The sequence below is a fragment of the Bubalus bubalis genome, chromosome 2, assembly GCF_019923935.1.
Source record: "Bubalus bubalis isolate 160015118507 breed Murrah chromosome 2, NDDB_SH_1, whole genome shotgun sequence".
NCBI classification, from domain to species: Eukaryota; Metazoa; Chordata; class Mammalia; order Artiodactyla; family Bovidae; genus Bubalus; species Bubalus bubalis.
The window spans coordinates 32,414,888-32,432,531 of NC_059158.1; the positions used below are offsets into that span (position 1 = coordinate 32,414,888).

The 17,644-nt window shown below is 43.2% G+C and overlaps 1 long non-coding RNA gene across 2 annotated transcripts in view; it reads right to left on the reverse strand.

Moving 5' to 3' along the window:
• Window positions 1-17,644, reverse strand: part of LOC102407515 — a 31,626-nt gene continuing 13,982 nt past the window's right edge. The window contains exon 5 of one of the 2 annotated variants that reach the window (XR_006545298.2): window positions 1-120. This is a non-coding gene — a long non-coding RNA (uncharacterized LOC102407515). Of the gene's footprint in view, window positions 121-3,313; window positions 4,067-17,644 lie in introns of those variants that run through there. The other variant, XR_329102.4, reaches the window with a different exon arrangement.

Here is a 17,644-nt window from a genome sequence, read left to right on the forward strand (position 1 = left end):
TGATCCAGTGGATGTTGGCAATTTGATCTCTGGTTCCTCTGCCTTTTCTAAAACCAGCTTGAACATCAGGAAGTTCATGGTTCACATATTGCTGAAGCATCTTTTAGGCGCTCAATAAATCTTAGATGAAGGAATTGGGGGAAAAAATCAGATGATTTGGAAACCCCAGTGATATACACAGATCTTGTAACAAAACCAGAAAGGACTTTATACAAGACAATGCGAAAACTGTCCACCCTTAATGAAGAATTAAATATCTGGCTCCTTGATCTATTCTCCCAGACTCCTTGATCGCAATCTCAATCAGATGGGAGAAAAAAGACTTTCATTCATTTACTCAAAAAACATTTACTGAGAACCTACTCTGTTCCAGGCACTGTAATAGGCTTTGGGAAAATGAGGTATCTTGGTGAAAAAGACAATCCAAGTTCCCGCCCTAACTGAGCTTACTTTTTAAGGTATTTAGTGGTTGGAAAGTGTTATGGATGGAAATGTGTCCCCTCCACAATCCATATGTAGAAGCCCTATGTGACTGTATTTAATGGTGGGGGTTTTGCAGAGATAATTAATATTCAATAAGGTCAAGAGAATGAGGCCTTAGTCTGATAGGACTGGTGTCCTTATAAGAAGAGGAAGACACACCAGAGATCTCTGTCTCTTCCCACACACAGAAAAGGCCATATATGAGCACACGTCAAGAAGGTGGCCATTTTTAAGCAAAGAAGAGAGCTCCCACCAGAACTGAACCCTGCTGGCACCTTGACCTGGGAATTTCAGCCTTCAAAACTAAGACAAAATAAATTTCCATTGTCTAAGCCACCCAGCTTGTAGACTTTTGTTATGGCAGCCTAGGTTGACTAGCACACAAAGCATCAGCAGTTATGGTGACAAGATAGGAGAGGAGGAAAGAAAGAAAATTGCTCACAGGACAGAAATACTGAGTTTTTGTGATCATCGATTCAAATTCTTGCTATTTAACAATTTAAGATTATTCCTTGGGACTGGCTTACACTCTGCACTCCCAGTGCAGGGGGCCCAGATTCCATCCCTGGTCAGGAAATCAGATCCCACTTGCTGCAGCAAGGAGTTAGCATGCTACAACTAAAGATCTTGCATGCAGCGATGAAGGTTGAAGATACTACGTGACACAATCAAGAACCAGTGCCAAATAAATAAGTACATTTTTTAAAATTACTCCTATTTTTTAGGGATTCCAGTAAAAGAAAATCTACTTACCCTGAGACTTCTCCTGATGATTACCTGGCTTTCTCAACCCTGTCTAAAGCTTTTAACTATATGGTTATAGTCAGTGTTTCTACCCCCTGAGACTCAGAGCCTTCTTCAAAGCAAAGCTCAGCCTAGTTCATATGCCAGCTGCTCCTGCGGAAAGTCTGGCCCAAATACAGCTGCATCCCTCTTGGGGATTTCTCATTTCTCCTGTGAACTTCAATTCTCAGTCCTGGTTTTAATTGGACATCTGGGTAATTTATTCCCATATATGAGCAGCCTGTCTGCTGTCTTTATGAATCACTGAGACAGTCTACCCTCTCTTACTTCTTATTAGGTAAGCATGTGCCCCAGTCAACTGTGACATGCACTGGTCCCTACTCTCACAGCTAAACCCACTTGGGGTGTTTGTATTTGTTATCTATTTCCACTTAATAAGTTACCACGAAGTTAGTGGTTTGAGAAACTCACATGTATGATTTCATTTCTGTGGGTCGAGAATCCAGCTTAGCTACTTCAGGGCTACTCACAAGGCTGGGTCAGGTGGTCTCATCTGAAAGCTTGACTGAGGAAAGATCACATTCAAGCTCACTCAGGTTATTGTTAGAATGCTATTCCTTATGGGCGGCTGGACTAAAGGGCCTCCACAGTTTGCTGGCTGCTGTCAGAGATGACTCTCAGTCCCTTGTCACACTGGCCTCTCCAACAAGTCCATTTACTTGAGCCAACCATGAAGGCCAAGGAGGCAAATACAGTCTGCTGACAAGACAGAGGTGGCAATCTCCTGTAACCCAGTCATCAGAATGACATCCCATCATCTTTCCCGTTGTTCTATTGATCAGGAGTGAGTCACCAAGGTCCAGACTACTCAAGATGGGACGGTGGGGGGTGGGTGCGATGACTACAAGAGGATGTGGGTGTCATCAGGGTCCACTTTAGAAGCTACCTACCACAGGGCAGGTGAGTGGGAAAGGAGTGAGTCTGAGCCAACAGTCATCTCTACATTTCTTACAGGTCCCTAGAAGAACTATGGAGTCCTGTTACAAGATCACAGGTGCAAGGACTTGCACCAAGACCATAGAAGAGGAGCCCAGAACCATGGTCACCTCTGAAACTGACTGAGCCCCTTTGCCAAAAACCCCCCAATCATCACCAGCAGGCTTTCTGCCCCTAACTTAGACAAAAATGCCTACCTCAGTGCTTACCCTTGAGTGTCCTAACCAATCACCTAATGCTAACCTTCCAACAGGAATTTTGTCTTGAAGTTATAAAAATTGGCTATGTGAAAAGTTGAGCCTGGCTGCTGTTTTAACAGTGTCCTGTCGACTCTCCCTGGCCTGTCAGGAGGCCAGTCCACTGTGTTCTCAGTGCCCACATTATCTCTGCTCTTTGTTCTTAATAAACTCACTCCTTTTTGCAATACTCTGCGTCTGGGAATTTTTTCCCAACTTGTGTTCAGACTGCCATGACAAGAACTATTTACTTTCTTATTTCTTAAGAAAAAATCTAGAAAGGTGATACTGATTTCTGATCACCTCGTTAGAAGCGATGTCAATTCTGACTATGAAACAACTCCACATTTCTTATACATATTACCCACAGCCACTTGAATGACAGACAGGAGCATGCATGCAGGCCGTCCCTTCAGTCATGTCCGACTCTTTGCTGTGACTGTAGCCCACCAGGCTCCTCTGCTCATGGGGATTCTCCAGGCAAGGATACTTGAGTGGGCTGCCATGCCGTCCTCCAGGGGATCTCTCTGACCCTGGGATTAAACCTGCATCTCTTATGTCTCCAGCATTGGCAGGTGGGCTCTTTACCACTAGTGCCACCTGGGAAGCCCCAGAACTTTCATAGTGTCTGTCAAACACCACTCTTCCTGTCTCGGGAAATAGACCAGCCCATTGAGACTTCTCTCTGGGGCTTCCCAGGTGGTACCAGTGGTAAAGAATCCACCTGCCAACGCAGGAGACCCTGGAGATGCAGGTTTGATCCCTGTGTCAGAAAGATCCCCTGGAGGAGGGCATGGCAACCCACTCCAGTATTTTTGCCTGGAGAATCCCGTGGACAGAGGAGCCTGGTGGGCTATAGAACATGAGCTCACAAAAGAGTTGGACACGACTGAGCAACTGAGCATGCATGCATATGCACATTTTGACTTCTCAAGTCAGAAACTAAGAAATGACCTCTGACTCCATCCTCTTGCACACTCTGCCTTCATTGAGTGAAATATCACTAAGTATGGTAAGTTACATAGAAGGGGACCTACATGGCCATAAGGTAGTTATTTGGAGATGATGAAGGCGGGACAACAAGAGTATTCCCATATAATTTGGGTAAATCAATTTATCTCCGTAAGATCTAGTTTTCGTTACTAAAAAAGAAAGGATAATACTTTTGACGTATGTCAGAGTTGTTGTGAGGATCAAATTAAATGACATCTGTAAAATGCTTAGATTATTGTTTTACATCTTGGGAGTCTTCTGTACCTTTTCTACCATACCAGCTATCAGAGAACCATATGGAGGCTGTTTTATTTGTTCACAAACTCAAATCTCCTCTCTCTTCCATTTTAAATGCCAAAAGTCTAAACACATATTTCTCCAATCTCTCTTGTAGCTGGAGGTACCCAGGGCACATAGTTCTTGGAAAGCTTCATGTCTTCTGATAAGAATCTCTTCTTTTCCTGATGAAGGATTCAGTGTCTGCTATTTGCATGCGTGAAGTAACAAGCATGTGGTTGTATCCCAGCACACTAAGGATGGTAGAATGGAAAGAGTTTTGTGTTCTTGAAGACACTGTCAAAGAGCAGAACCAATGCCAGCAAGCTTCTTGCCATCTAAGAGAAAGAAACCTCTATGAGTACTTTATTATTTGCAGTTGAAAGTATGCCTAACAGATACCTGTTTCAATACTCCGGAACACAAATATCTGAAAATTTAGGACAAAAATTTTGGTGAAAGTCACAACTTCTGTATCACTGTATCAATCCAAGATTTGAAATTTTGTCTTCTTCCATATCGAATAACTTCTTATAGATGGTATGGTAGACTTAAAAAAATATTCAAAACCTCAAAGTTGAGAGCTATGTTTTATTCAGCAGGAAGCTTTAGGACTTCAAGTCTGAGAGGCAGCATCTTAAATAACCCTGAGAGAATGGCTCCAAGGAGGTGAGGGGGAGAGATTATATAGAAGTTTTGAAACAAAAGGCAAGAATCTGAACATCAAAAGATTATTTCTAATTAAAGGAAAACCAGGTATTCTAACTTAAGGAATTTAGTGCTTTTCTAGGTATGGGAAGATGCAAGAATCTTGGCTCACTGAAATCTTTCTTTTGATACACATACTAAGTCACTTTCGTCATGTCTGACTCCATGCAACACTATGGACCATAGCCTTCCAGGCTCCTCTATCCATGGGATTCTCCAGGCAAGAATACTGGAGTGTGTTGCCATGCCCTCCTCCAGGGTATCTTCCTGACCCATGAATCGAACCTGCATCTCTTGAGTCTCCTGCATTGGCAGGCAGATTCTTTAGAGGATCACCTGGGGAAAAGTGAAAGTGAAAGTCACTCAGTTGTGTCTGACTCTTTGCGGCCCTATGGACTGCAGCTCTCCAGGCTCCTCTGTCCGTGGAATTTCCCAGGCAAGAAGACGGGAGTGGGGATATTTCTGATTCTTCTCCAGGGGATCTTCCCAACCCAGGGATCGAACCCAGATCTCCCACATTGCAGGTGGATTCTTCACCATCTGAGTCACCAGGGAAGACCAAGAATATAAGAGTGGGTAACCTATCCCTTCTCCAGGGGATCTTCCCAACCCAGGAATCGAACCAGGGTCTCCTGCACTGCAGGCAGATTCTTTTCCAGCTGAGCCACCAGGGAAGTGTCACCTGGGAAGCCCTCCTTTGATATGCACCTCAGCTATCTGGAGCCAGTATCCTGTTTTCACATCCTGAGTTTCCTCAGGGCTCACCGTAGGGAGTGGCTACAGTCTAATGGCTGCTACATGGCAGGTATTCCTTTCTGAGTTTCCTCAGGGTTCACCAACTCACCATCAGTGATGGCTGCAATCACTGATGACTATAACATTCTTTGTTTACCAATTTGGCAAGAAATATTCCATTTATTAGGATAAATGGGGAGAAAAATTGTGGGAGCTTTATATGTTCCATTTGTACTTGCATTAATTTAGTACATTTAACAGTGAAAAGAGCCCTGCATATTCAAGGCTCTATGATAATGTCAAAGAAGCACTAAAAGTGGAAAAGGGAAGGTGGGAACAAAAAAAAGGCAAAGCCTCTGAAAAAGACAAGAAATAGAAAAATGGAGATAAGTCTATTGATACAACTGTGTGTAATATCAGACTTGAATTTCCAAAGTTTTTTATAGTATTGACCATAGACTCTGCCTACAGCAATATATTTATTATAAGACTTTTTCACGATTCTGCCTCTTTCTAAGAATTCCCCAAAGTGATATATTAGGGTCATAAGAGACATGTATGGGCTTTGCTGGTGGCTCAGTGGTAAAGAATTCACCAGCCAATGCAGGGGATATGGGTTTTATCCCTGGCCCAGGAAGACCCCACATGCTGTGGGTCAACTAAGCCTGTATACCACAGCTCCTGAAGCCCATGCACCCTAGAGCCTGTGCTCTGCAGTAAAAAAAACCACCACTGTGAGAAGCCCACACACCACAACTAGAGAAAAAGCCTGCACAGCAATGAAGACCCAGCACAGCCAGAAATCATAAATAAAATTATATATTAAAAAGAGAGAGACATGTCTGTAGATATTAGTCAGGCAATATGCAAAGTTTAAGGGCCCAGGAAGGACATACCTAATATAAAATATTCAGTCCACACTCCGGCCAGGAAATGTTAAGACTTGGCTGAACATGTTGTCGTGAGATTGACTAAAGTACTGATAACACAGCCACAAGACTGACTTTAAAGGTGCAATAGCCACTAGCCACCCATGACCACAAAGCAGTTGAAATGTGACCTGTGAGATATGTTGACATGAACGTATTTTGTGTATGTTGGGATAAAAGAAAATATATCCTAACAGTAATTTAGCTTGTTTCTTTTCATTTACTGTAGTATGGTCACTAGAAATTTTACAATTATACACATGGCTTTCACTATATTTTTATCAGAGAGTATCACTCCAGAACATGATAGCTATCCTTAGCCATGTGTGGCTCAACTTCATTTACTGGATTGAAAGAATTGAGTCTAAACACACAAAGACAGGATGTGGATGTTTCCACACGAAGGATAGAGATGTTAAAAAAGATGGGTCTAAGCAGAAAGTAGGTGTTACTCTGACAAGTGAAGAGCATGCTTATGTAGGTACATGAGAGTCTGGATGGATGGAAGAAAAGGGGAAATCCTTAAAGAAGACAGTAGTTCCAAAACTGTGTTTAAGCCTTGGTGAAATTCCACCTGGGGCCCATTCTATGCATTTCATTGGGTATTTTCTGCTTCTTGTACTGTTTTTTCACCTCAGTCACCTTCTCAGGGATGCTTGGTCTCCATGAACTATTTTTCTTGGCTGCTTCTTCCAGTCCTTGCCATGTCTCCCAGTGTGATGAAGGAATTTAAGGACTTGGGGCCACTGCTAAAGAATTCTAGTTGCAAGGTGGGTAAACGGAATCAGAATGACAAATGTTTTCCTGCTCAGCAAAGACCTAATCAGTTAACTCAACATGGAGCTCCTGAACTCGTCTTGAAATGAGCTGCTAAGAGACCCTCATCCATCTTCTGTTTGAAGCCTTCAAGATCTTCATCCCCTGTGATATATTGTCAGTTTCCATTAAAAGCCCGGAGTCACATGGCACTTACTCTCTGAAGAACCTTGGCTGTGCTGGAGAAACCCATTAAATGCATAAGTCAGCAGAGCTTTAATAAACAATCAGATTAACAGCCCAGTAGGAGAGTTACAATCCCACAAGCAATAGATTTAAAGCCCCACTAGTCCCGAGTTGTGGGTCAGCAGAAGCATTTGCCTCCAAATGTTTTTTGGGCAAAGAGCCATTACATTACCTGGTGGTCTCGGTGTGGGTTCTTTTTCCATTTAGTTATTTTGAAAGTATCAAAAAAGGCAATTTCCAGATGACAGGACTTTGTGTTTTATAATGTTCTGTGAGCCAAACCCCAAACCTTCCACATTTCTAAAATTAATGAAGCAAAAAGAAAATACATGTACTTGGGGGTAGAACCACTGGTCAGATTTGAAGGATGAATGCCCTAAGAGAGGTCTCCTGGCAAGCACTTCTCCCTGTCTTTGAAGGAGAAAATGAGTTATTCCAAGGCTGTCAAGGCTTCAGCCAGCTTAGCTAGCATAAAGGAGAGCCAAACAGTCACACAAACACTAAACCCTGAATGCAAGAAGAAAGATTTCTCCCACCTCAATGAAAAGTCAGTTGGTGAATATCCACCAGGAGGGTCACATAGATGACAGCCTGGAATTGCAGGAAAGCCCATCCACAGAGGTGTAGAAAGCTGAGAGCACACCTCACTTGTCTGTGGACAGCCTCTGGGAAGGCAGAACCAAGAGTCAGAACATGGAATGCTGTGGCTGAGTGTTGCTAAGGAAACTCACCTACCTCAAGATGGATTTCCCTGGCTGGGAGCTACTTTGGAAGGTTAGCCAAGCCACGGCTGGGTAAGAACTCACCCTGGGAAAAGTGGCCAGATGCTGCCAAGGAAGAATGTAGGGATCCACTGACTCACTCAGTAAGAAAGACAGTGATACCCAGATGCTGGTGAAATCATTCACTTGAAGAGTGCAGTGTTTGAATCCAGGTACCAGTGTTGGGCTCTAGGATTTGGCCAGTCCATTTCCATCTCCCTCCTGCTGTCTGTGACATGGCCACTATGTCACACGGTAGATGCCATGGTTTGCTTTTCCCAAAACTGTTACTCTCTCTCTCTCTCTGTCTCTCTGTCTCTGTCTCTGTCTCTGTCTCTCTCTCTCTCTCTCTCTCTATATATATATATATGTATATATATATATATTTGCAGACAGAGATGTATGCAGATCAGGAAGCAACAGTTAGAACTGGATATGGAACAACAGACTGGTTCCAAATCAGGAAAGGAGTATGTCAAGGCTGTATATCGTCACCCTGCTTATTTAACATATATGCAGAGTACATCATGAGAAACGCTGGGTTGGATGAAGAACAAGCTGGAATCAAGATTGCTGGAAGAAATATCAATAACTTAAATATGCAGATGATACCACCCTTATGGCAGAAAGCGAAAACAAAACAAAAAAAAACAAAAATTAAAGAGCCTCTTGATCAAAGTGAGAGAGGAGTGAAAAAGTTGGCTTAAAACTCAACATTCAGAAAACTAAGATAATGGCATCCGGTCCCATCACTTCATGGGAAATAGATGGGGAAGCAGTGGAAAGAGTGACAGACTATTTTTGGGGGCTCTAAAATCACTGCAGATGGTGACTGCAGCCAGAAAATTAAGACACTTACTTCTTGGGAAAAAAGTTATGACCAACCTAGACAGCATCTTAAAAAGCAGAGACATTATTTTGCCAACAAAGGTCCATCTAGTCAAGGCTATGGTTTTTTCCAGTGGTCATGTATGGATGTGAGAGTTGGACTACAAAGAAAACTGAGCGCCGAAGAACTGATGCTTTTGAACTGTGGTGTTGGAGAAGACTCTTGAAAGTCCCTTGGACTGCAAGGAGATCCAACCAGTCCATCATAAAGGAAATAAGTCCTGAGTGTTCATCATCAAGGACTGATGCTGAAGCTGAAAATCCAATACTTTGGCCACCTGATGCAAAGAAGTGACTCATTTGAAAAGACCCTGATGCTGGGAAAGATTGAGGGCAGGAGGAGAAGGGGATGACAGAGGATGAGATGGTTGGATGGCATCACTGACTCAATGGACATGAGTTTGAGTAAACTCGGGGAGCTGGTGATGGACAGGGAGGCCTGGCATGCTGCAGTCCATGGGGGCGCAAAGAGTCGGACATGACAGAGCGACTGAACTGAAAAATGCCAGATGCTTGTTTTTCAGCATCCTTGAAGCTGGAACTTAGTTCACAGAACCTGAGGGGAGGTGTACAGTGGGTTTTCAGAGAAAAGGCTCTTCTCCCTGTGAAAGAAAACATGAGAAGAAATGCCCCCTTTCACTTCCTGTATTAGTTTCCAATGGCTGCAATAACAAATGAACACAAGCTCGGGGCTTCAAACAAGACAAATGTATTCTCTCGTAGCGATGGTGAGCGGAAGTCCATAACACGTCACTGCGTCCGAAGCAAGGTTTTAGCACAGCCATATCCCTCCCAGGACGGCAGGGGAGCATCTGTTTCTTGCCTCTTTCAGCTTTGGGGGATGTTGGCATTCCTTGGTTTGTGGCTGCATCACTCCCAATTTCTGCCTCTGTGTGCACTTTCTTTATTCTCCCTTGGAAATTTTCAAAGCTTACAAATTTCAAGAAAATTCAACAACCTAATCCCAATTTAAAGCATTTTTTTCCTTTCACACATTCCCCCACCTGATTTTTAAACACTGGGTACAGTGGTATCTAACAATATACCATAGACTCTGATTCTTTCCCCAAACACTAGACAGAATGAGAATTAACTATTAAAAATTCATAAATATACAATGTTGGTAAGCAACTGTACTCCAATAAAAAGAAAAAAACAAATAAAAATTCATGAGTTATTTATGTCTAGAAATCCTGTTTTAGCAGCTTCTCAATATGAAGACAAGTAAGCCCTTTCATTCATAAGTGAATGTGACTTAACTATTTATTCTAGAAAATTCTTGCCCAGGAAAATGAGCCTCTTGACAAATAATTTGATTGTGTAAGGAAATTCCTGTAAACATGTTTGTCCAGAGTTTGCTGAGTGACACAGCACAGCTATTAAAGCTCACACACACCAAAATAGGGCTTCCCTGGTGGCTTGGACAGTAAAGAATCCGCCTGCAATGCAGGAGACCTAGGTTCGATCTCTGGGTCAGGAAGATCCCCTGCAGGAGGGCATAGCTACCCATTCCAGTATTCTTGCCTGGAGAATTCCATGGACTATATAGTCCATGGGGTCGCAAAGAGTCAGACACGACTGCGCAACACAGCACAGCACAAAAGCAGTTTGCTGAAATGGAGAAGCAGTTCCCCTATTGAGACTATAGAGGGCTTCCCTGAGCAAACTTCTCACTGACCAAGCGGTAGTTCCTTTTCTAGATTCACTTCAAGACACTTGTACCTACCAACCCAAAATATGTGATGCCAGAAACTTTTGCAGTTCACAGTCTTCTGCCTTGAAAGACCCACCTGAAACCCCTTGACTCCCCAAACCCTACCCAGCAACAAATGCTACAAATAACCTTTCGGGGCCTCCCCTCTGGGACGTGGTAAGACTCTGCCAACGTTAAGTTCCCCTTCACCGCAGTGAGTCCAATAAACATGGCTCTGCTTGATCAATAGATTTTTCCAGTGGTCTTTTGGAGAGTTGATGGCAATACCTCTACCCGTTTGTGTTAACTTCACTTCCTTAAATAAGTTCCAAATTCTGGTCTGGACCACGAGAAGGACAGTTGTAGGTGGGGGCTGATGAACAGCTGCTCTTATCTGACATTTTCCTTTTCAGCTTTCCAGAGGCCACTCTGGGGGCTCCCACTGTGTAGAAAGCAGTTACTGGGAAGTTAGGGAATTGGGACCCTGGTTGCCAGTGCCTGGAATAGTGCTTGTTTTCCATTTTCCATTTGTCTTTCCAAATGCATCTAAAGCCCCAACTCTGAGAATAAAGGGAGAGATAGAGCCCTACATTCTAAAGCAAGGTACTAGACAGTGGTAAAGAATCCACCTACCAATGCAGGAAACCCAAGAGGCATGGGTTCAATCCCTAAATCGGGAGTATCCCCTGGAGTAGTAAATGGCAACCCACTCCAGTATTCCTGCCTGGAAAATTCCATGGACAAAGGAGCCTGGTGGACTATAGTCCACAAGGTCACAAAGAGAGACACAACTGAGTGACTCTGCGCCCACACACACAGAGACACATTATTTACGTAGGTACAAACTAGCAAAACTATTCTTATAACCTCTACCCTATCACCCACCTCCAGCCTATAATAGAGAAGACTATATGTTTGAGAGAGGGCTTGGGGAGCCTCTTTGGGCCTGCTATTGCATTTCATTCCCTCTTCCACTTGATGTTTAAAACCTGTTTATATTGAGACCCACAATTGAAGTGTATAAACTGAAACAAAATTTTCATAAAATAATGACTTCCTTGTTACAGGTAGTGCACGCCTGTATTTGTTTTTTTTGATTCATTGTACTCTGTTTCTTTCTTTCATCCTTTCTTTCTTTTTCCCTTTCTTTTGGCTGCAGGATCTTAGTTTCCAACCAGGGATCTTAGTGTCCAACCCTTGTCCCCTGCAGTGGAAGCGTGGACTCTTAACCACGGGATCAACAGTGAAGTCCCCTTCATTATTCTTATTTTTCTTTACAAAATTTTTTGATGTGGATCATTTTTAAAGTCATTATTGAATTTGTTACAATATTGCTTCCGTTTTATGATTTGGTTTTTTGGCCAGGAGGTGTGTGGGATCTGAGTTCCCTCACAAGGAAGGTGAAGTCTTAACCTTGGACCACCAGGGAGGTCTCCTTCATTATTTTTAAAATGTAGTCGTCAATCTCTACATGAATTTGACAACCAGTGGACACACAAACCCCAGGTTGAAAAGCGCTCTCAGAGCTATGGAAATCGGGGCATCTAAAATGAAATGGCAGCAGCATCTTAGTCCAGGCGAGGTGATGGGAACCTCAGTTTTAAGTCCAGAGGAGTCGTGGAGCCAAGTGATTTCAGGCTTGCTAATGAGTTACAGTCCACGGAATGAGAGGCGGTGATAAACCCAGATCCATTCCTAAACTTCACTGGGGTCGCCAATGTCCAGACAAGGCTGGGAGAAATAAGAGCCAGTAAACCTCTCTCTGACACAGCCACTTAATCCCTGTGACACAGATTCTCACAGTGTTCCCTTCTTTCCTTTTTCCAGTGGATGGTGATTCTAAAATCCAGGGTGTACAAATAAAAAGCTAATGTGTTTCAAGGCTCCTGGTACCTGGAGGAGAAAGAGTTGAGGACAGTAACAGTGAATGATCTACTGGGAAGAAAGAGTCTTTCTTTTTTTTTAATTGAAGTATAGTTGATTTGCAATGTTGTTAGTTTCTGGTGTAGAGAAGTGTGATTCAGCTATATAACTGAAAAAATTTATGGAACATATATACACATATATATGTATAATTTTCAGAGTCTTTTCCCTTATAGGTTATTACAAGATATTGAATATAGTTCCCTGTGCTGTATAGGAGGTCCTTGTTGTTTCTCTATTTTGTATATAGTAGTGTATATCTGTTAATCCCAAACTCCTAATTTATCACTCCACCTCATTTCCTCTTTGTAACCATAAATTTGTTTTTGATGTCTGTGGGTCTATTTATGCTTTGCAAATAAGTTCGTTTGTAGAATTTTTAAAGATTTCTCATATAAATAATATCATATTTGTCTTTCTCTGACTGATACTTCACTTAGTATGGTCATCTCTAGTTTCTACCATGTCACTACAAAAGGCTTTATTTCATTTCTTTTTACGGCTGAGTAATAGCCATGAAATTAAAAGACGCTTACTCCTTGGAAGGAAAGTTATGACCAACCTAGACAGCATATTAAAAAGCAGAGACATTACTTTGCCATTAAAGGCCCATCTAGTCAAGGCTATGGTTTTTCCAGTGGTCATGTATGGACGTGAGAGTTGGACTATAAAGAAAGTTGAGCACCGAAGAATTGATGCTTTTGAACTGTAGTGTGGAGAAGACTCTTGAGCGTCCCTTGGACTGTGAGGAGATCTAACCAGTCCATTCTAAAGGAGATCAGTCCTGGGTGTTCATTGGAAGGACTGATGTTGAAGCTGAAACTCCAATACTTTGGCCACCTGATGCGAAGAGCTGACTCATTTGAAAAGACCCTGATGCTGGGAAAGATTGAGGGCAGGAGGAAAAGGGGATGACAGAGGATAAGCTGGTTGGATGGCATCACCAACTCAATGGACATGGGTTTGGGTGGACTCTGGGAGTTGGTGATAGACAGGGAGGCCTGGTGTGCTGCAGTTCATGGGGTTGCAAAAAGTCGGACATGACTGAGCAACTGAACTGAACTGAATTTGGGGGCTTCCCAGGTGGCCCAGTGGTAAAGAGTCTCCCTGCCAATGCAGGATATGCAGGTTTGATCCCTGGGTCAGGAAGATCCCCTGAAGGAGGAAATGGCAACCCACTCCAGTATTCTTGCCTGGGAAATCCCATGGATAGAGGAGCCTGGAATGTTACAGTCCATGGGGTTACAAAAGAGTCGGACATGACTGAAAAACAGCAGCAACCAAATAGCCCATTGTAGATATTTACCACATCTTCTTTATTCATTGAAAGAGTCTTTGCTTGAGGAGAAATCACTCTTTCCCAAGTACTGGTTAGATACTATGTGACTTTGGGAAATCCCTGTATATGAATGCAAACACCTTTTATCATCTTCTACAGAAGAAACAGTTTTCTCCATATTTCCTGAGAAACCACAATGTAGAAAGCTTTGTCAAGATTCTAAAAGTCTTAACCATGAGAAAAGAGTGATAGTGTAAACAAGTTCTTTAACTTCTGTTGAGAAAAACAGGAAAATCAGGAAATCATGTAAAATCAGGAAAATCATTTTCATAATTCCAGCTGTCCTCAGAGCTCTTTGCCCATCTCTTCAGAAACAAATTTGTATGCAGGTCAGGAAGCAACAGTTAGTACTGGACATGGAACAACAGACTGGTTCCAAATAGGAAAAGGAGTACGTCAAGGCTGTATATTGTCACCCTGCTTATTTAGCTTATATGCAGAGCACATCATGAGAAACGCTGGGCTGGAAGAAGCACAAGCTGAAATCAAGATTGCTGGGAGAAATATCAATAATCTCAGATATGCAGATGACACCAGCCTTATGGCAGAAAGTGAAAAGGAACTAAAAAGCCTCTTGAAGGTGAAAGAGGAGAGTGAAAAAGTTGGCTTAAAGCTCAACATTCAGAAACGAAGATCATGGCATCTGGTCCCATCACTTCATGGGAAATAGATGGGGAAACAGTGGAAACAGTGGCAGACTTTATTTTTCTGGGCTCCAAAATCACTATAGATGGTGACTGCAGCCATGAAATTAAAAGATGCTTGCTCCTTGGAAGGAAAGTTATAACCAACCTAGATAGCATATTGAAAAGCAGAGACATTATTTTGCCAACAAAGGTTCGTCTAGTCAAGGCTATGGTTTTTCCTGTGGTCACGTATGGATGTGAGAGTTGGACTGTGAAGAAGGCTGAGTGCCGAAGAATTGATGCTTTTGAAGTGTGGTGATGGAGCACTCTTGAGAGTCCCTTGGACTGCAAGGAGATCCAACCAGCCCATTCTAGAGGAGATCAGCCCTGGGATTTCTTTGGAGGGAATGATGCTAAAGCTGAAACTCCAGTATTTTGGCCACCTCATGCAAAGAGTTGACTCATTGGAAAAGACTCTGATGCTGGGAGGGATTGGGGGCAAGAGGAGAAGGGAACAATAGAGGATGAGATGGCTGGATGGCATCACTGACTCGATGGACATGAGTCTGAGTGAACTCCGGGAGTTGGTGATGGAGAGGGAGGCCTGGCGTGCTGTGATTTATGGGGTTGCAAAGAGTCGGACACAACTGAGCGACTGATCTGATCTGATCAGAAACAAAGACCCCACTGGCCCATTTCCTTTTGCTCTAACATCTCACATTCAAACAGAATGTCATGTTTAGAGTCAGACACTCACAGAGGTTGTAGAATCTCATTTTTAATAAATTAAAATAATGTTGTCTACTGAATAATGAACTTATCTACAAAACAGTAATGGAGTTACAGATGTAGAAAATAAACTTACGGTGTCCAGGGACTAAGAGGGAGGAGGGATAAATTGGAAGATCGGGATTGACATATATACATTACTATATAAAAAATGAGTAACTAATAAGAACCTACTGTATAGCACAGGGAACTCTCCTCAACACTCCGTAAGGGCCTATATGAAAAAGAATCCAAAAAGGAGTGGATATAGATGTGTGTGTGTGTGTGTGTGTGTGTGTGTGTGTAACAGATTCATGTTCAACACACCTGAAACTAAAACAGTGTAAATCAACTATACTCCAAGAGGGCTTTCCAGGTGGTCCTAGTGGTAAAGAACCCATCTGCCAATGCAGGAGACACAAGAAATGTGGGTTCGATCCCTGGATCAAGAAGATTCCCTGGAAGAGGGAATGGCAACCCACTCCATTTTTCTTGCTTGAAAAATTCTATGGGCAAAGGAGCCTGGCGGGCCATAGTCCATGGGGTCAGAAAGAGTCAGACATGACTAAGCATGCATTTTTTCCCCTTGTTTTAAACTCAAGAAAAAATTATTAAAACACACGCACACACAAATCGAATAGAGCCTTAGTCCATGCTGAATGACATAGGTCACAAAGTAGGGACAGGGTTAGAGAAAAGTTCCTACCTACAACAAAACCAACTTTGCCCAAACAAGAGCATTTAGTTCCAGAATCAAGTTAATGATGGAGAAGTTACCCAGAGATCATGGGCTTAAAACACAACAAAACCCAAATGCGCATGTGCCGCTATGGTTCAGACATCACCACAGGGTCAAAATCTTCCTGGCAAACGCCCCTGGCCCGTGCCTCCCTGCTTCTCCACTGACCCTTCCTCACACACTCCGGGGTTGTTTCCTTTCATCCCTCAAGGCCACCAACCACATTTCTCTTAGCTTGGGAACTGCGGAGTGCTGGGGATGGGAGGGAACCCAGTGTGACCTTCCCTGGATTAATGCCCCCACGAGTGGTTCTGTGCCTCCCCAGTGGTGCTGATAGCGTCTGGGAGGGGGAGTGACCCCCAAAATAGAACAGCCCAGAAAGAAACACAGACTCTCACAAAGGCCCTCAGATAGCTGCCTGGAAAACACTGTCCAGCAGCCGCTTTCAAAAACCCAAACGGAGGGAAACAGGAAAATCATTCTTCAAAATATAATGGATTCCTTTATTATGTACCTCTACAACAGCACTCTGAGAAAAAGATCGTGGAACCTTACCCATTGTACAGATAAAGACACCAACCAGAGAAATAGAGATTTACTTAACGTTCCTTATCTAGTAAGTGGCGGAACCAAGACTCGAGTCACTTGTGATGCCAAGGCTAACATTCTTCCTTGGGCTTGTCAAGGGCAGAAGGCGGCAGGTAGAGGCTTGGAGAAGAGCGAGGAGACAAAGCTTGGGACAAAGCATTGGGTGACAGGCCTGGCTTCAAGTCCCAGTTTCCATCTCAGCAGCCCTTAAAGGGCTGAGATGCTGATATGTGAGAACACATTTCACTTCTGGGAGGGAAGAAATTACAACTCCCTGTTGCATTTTATTAAACAACATTTACCTGTAAAACCTCAGGGCTTCCCTGGTGGTTCAGTGGTCAAGAATCTGCCTAACAATGCAGAAGACACCGGTTAGATCCCCTGGTTGGGAAGATCCCCTGGAGAAGGAAATGGCAACCCACTCCAGTATTCTTGCCTGGAAAATTGTATGGGCAGAGGAGCCTGGTGGGCCACAGTCCATGGGGTTGCAGAGTCAGACACGACTGAGTGCACACACACACATGTATGTGACCATTAGGGGATGAAGTGATTTAATCCTGAAGGTCTGTCATTTCTTTTGAGAAAGAATGTGCCATCTCTTTGAGTCCTCTCTCTCGGGTCCTTTGAATTAATTTTAAAGAGATTCCTTAAAACAGGGAAACAATGCAGACTCACATTCAGTATTATTTCTGAAGTTTTTCTAACAAACTATTCTGACTTCTGAGTCCAGTGAGGTCTTGGACACTCTTGCAACTGGCATGGCAACCTCTCCTGTGTGGGAAACTTGTGTGTGGTTTACACAATGTCCCTCTTTGGAGCCGGGAAGCTCTTCATCTACTGTTTCTTGTTTACTTACTTAAGAAACATTGAACTGAGTGCTGTGCGGTGGGTGGGTGTTGGGGACATGCTGGTCCCTACTCTCAGAGACTCAGACAAGTGGAGGAGGTCAAGCTATAAACAGGGTCTGATGATATAAGACAGTGGGTGGTTCAGAGCACACAGGCTGGACAGACCCTTGGGGGGATCCCAGCTTCAGGGCTCCTGTGACTTTGGGCATGATCTTTCCTGGGTTGAGTTCATTTTCTCTTTTACAGAAATAAGAAACAATAAGATCTGCCACACAGGTTCCTCGTGAGGATGAAACAAGCAAGCACCTGTAAAAAGCTAGGCATCACCTAGCAAGTGGTGATGGTGGTTTTGTCACTAAGTCGTGTCTG